Source organism: Cryptomeria japonica, chromosome 3 (assembly GCF_030272615.1).
Source record: "Cryptomeria japonica chromosome 3, Sugi_1.0, whole genome shotgun sequence".
NCBI classification, from domain to species: Eukaryota; Viridiplantae; Streptophyta; class Pinopsida; order Cupressales; family Cupressaceae; genus Cryptomeria; species Cryptomeria japonica.
The window spans coordinates 128,615,472-128,618,264 of NC_081407.1; positions in this window are offsets into that span (position 1 = coordinate 128,615,472).

Below are 2,793 nucleotides of genomic sequence, written 5' to 3' on the forward strand. Positions count from 1 at the left end.
GTTCTTACACAGAACCCACGGTTCTTATACAAAACCCAACATGCTTGGCTGGACACTCCAGAGTGTACATTGTACCCTAAGTTGGACACACATTGTGTGTCCGTTCTCACTAATGTTCATAGGCCACCAAGCCACCATCTTCTTCTTCCATGAGTGATCTCCCTACCCCCTTCCAAGTCTCACATAAATGACTTATATAACCTTTTAAGGGGTTCTTTCCAAACCATCACACCCTTTTGAAAAGGTCACCTTTTTTTACCCTTTACTAAATATAATTATAGCTCTCTTTTAAGAGAGTTTTTCATAAACATTCTTTATTAACCTTTCTATAAACCAAAGGATTATAATATCCTTTATTTTATTATCTCCCTTTTTAATTCTAAAAAGGTTATTTCATCACTTTATCTTCTCGTAGAAAAAGTCGCATAACACCTTGAAAGTTGAGCAATAACCTCATCACTAAATTTTTTCTTAGATCAGGAAGCAAACACCTTAGGCATGTTAAAACTTTAAAGCTAGGGTTTAGCAAAGAAAAACCTACTGCGCTAGGGTTTAACAATTCTATATCAATTTTGCCTTATGGATGACCTAACAAGTTTAATTGCAATACAAAAGGCCAAAAACTAATACTTAAAACATCAAAATGTGGTTAGGGTTTTGCAATTCTATATCAATTTTGCATTATAGATGGCCAAAGACTAACACTTTAAACATCAAAAGGTGAAAATTGAGATCTTATGCCTATTGCAAATGCGTTCACGAGCTTTGGATCAAAACCCTAACCTCTAAAAAAATTCGAGTTGCAGAATTCACAGAGTGCAGTTTTAGCAAGGTAGTAAACATACAGAGATTAAAGTAGAATCAATTAAACAAGAATTTCACTTATAACGATGCAAAGGGATGAATTAATGGTAGCACGTATCCAGTTTGGTGGCGAGAACTAGTCGTTATGTTTCGAATTTGAACATTGAGCCTCTAACAACTATTTAGTTGTTATAATTGACAACCAATGACATTGAAACATGTCAACAATGGATCCAAGCCTGCGTTACAGAGGGCTTAGCACTATCCTAGCCTTCAATTCTTTGTTAGGTGTGTGCTGCTTAAGGGCCCACTGCTTCTTTGTTAGCGGCCTTACAGAGTTAGCTCTACCAAGCTACTTTATTTAGTTGCACAACTACACGATGAATCTATGTCGTTGATTGATTTGGATATGACCTTCATTTAAGTACATGACTTAACACAACACTTGCAAGGTCGACTGGCCCACCGGCCGAGTCATTAAACTCATGGTTTGATATCATTTGCGCAATTGGGATAAGGTGGTGAAGATGTGGATCACCTTGCAATGTTAGCACCACAGAGCTTTTGAGTTAAGCTCATCGTGCATCTCTGCCTAATCGTGCAGCTCCATGATTGATGCAAATGAAAGTGCTCAGAGGTTCAAGTCGTTGATAGGTTGACCACAGAGTTGTGGAGTTGGATAGAGTGTGCAAGTTTGTCCAATTTTACAATAGTGTGATGATCTGAGTTGTAGATGTGAATGAAGAAGCACGATCATCAAATGCTCTATGACTTTTTGACTACACTGTTGTGGAGATAGGCTACCGCACAAGTTCAAGTTATCTACGTAATCACGCAGAAATATGGAAATCATTGAAATTTGATGCTTTGAGATTGGTTAATATCAAATTGTGTATAATTGCAGTCAAGGAATTTTCTATCATAGGAGTTTGGAAAGAGGTTTCATGCAATTGTTGATTCATGGCCAACACCTCAAACATTACTTCTTACCTTCTCCTAAATAGTAAGGTATTTTGATGTTATACATGTTTTATCTATTATGGTGTGTTGTGCAACTACAATTATTATTGATTGTGTTGTTGTCATAACTTGTTCAATTAGCTCTGTATTTTGCTACCTACAAGGTGTGTCCAAGTTCTTGATTATTTTTAGTGTTCCTACCTATTGTTATATCTTTATGTTTGGCTAGATGTATGCTACAGGCTTTATTTTTCTATTTTGTTCATCGCAAGTCTTGCATTATCAGTTGTTTGTGGTGCTGCTTGATATAATTCTTTGATCTTTTACATCTTGTTTGTATTTAAATGCATTATTTCATTCTTAATTGTCTCCTCTTACCCTACTATTTGACCTATATTACTTCCATTACCTGTTGGTTATTGCCCCAAAATCTTTCTATGATGTTATTATCGCTACAAAGGTTAATATTCTAACTACTATTATTGTTCCTCCCTTTATGGGCACTGTACCTCTATTTTGGTTTGTAGTGGATACCCATGATGTTTTACCCTATTTTCTACATTTGTGGTGGAATTAATCTCTTTTGGCTATTGATCCATTTTACAATTGCCAAACTCACCTGAGTTCATCTTGCGATGGGTTTTCTCCTTCCTATCAATGAAATCCTTACCTATTGTGGCCTATATTCAATAAGTGTTGTTATAAAAAATTGGTGGTCAATATGGCTTTCAATTGCTTCCATCCATATTGCAATAATTATCAAATTGTTTTGTGTCTTTGTAGTCGATTTGTATCTCTTCTATAACAACGTGGAAATGGTGGCTTCATGGTTCCTTAGTGTTTGATGTATAACTTACAATTGTCTATTATTAAATGTTCCTTGTTTTCATATGGACATCCAATATCTAAACAAGGTTTGAAATATTTGTGTACCCCATCATCTACTATTCATCCTGCCTATCATAGCTTGTGCTTCAATGTTCACCAATTATTTTTCAAATGTTTAAACCCTTGTGGTTGGACTAGTTC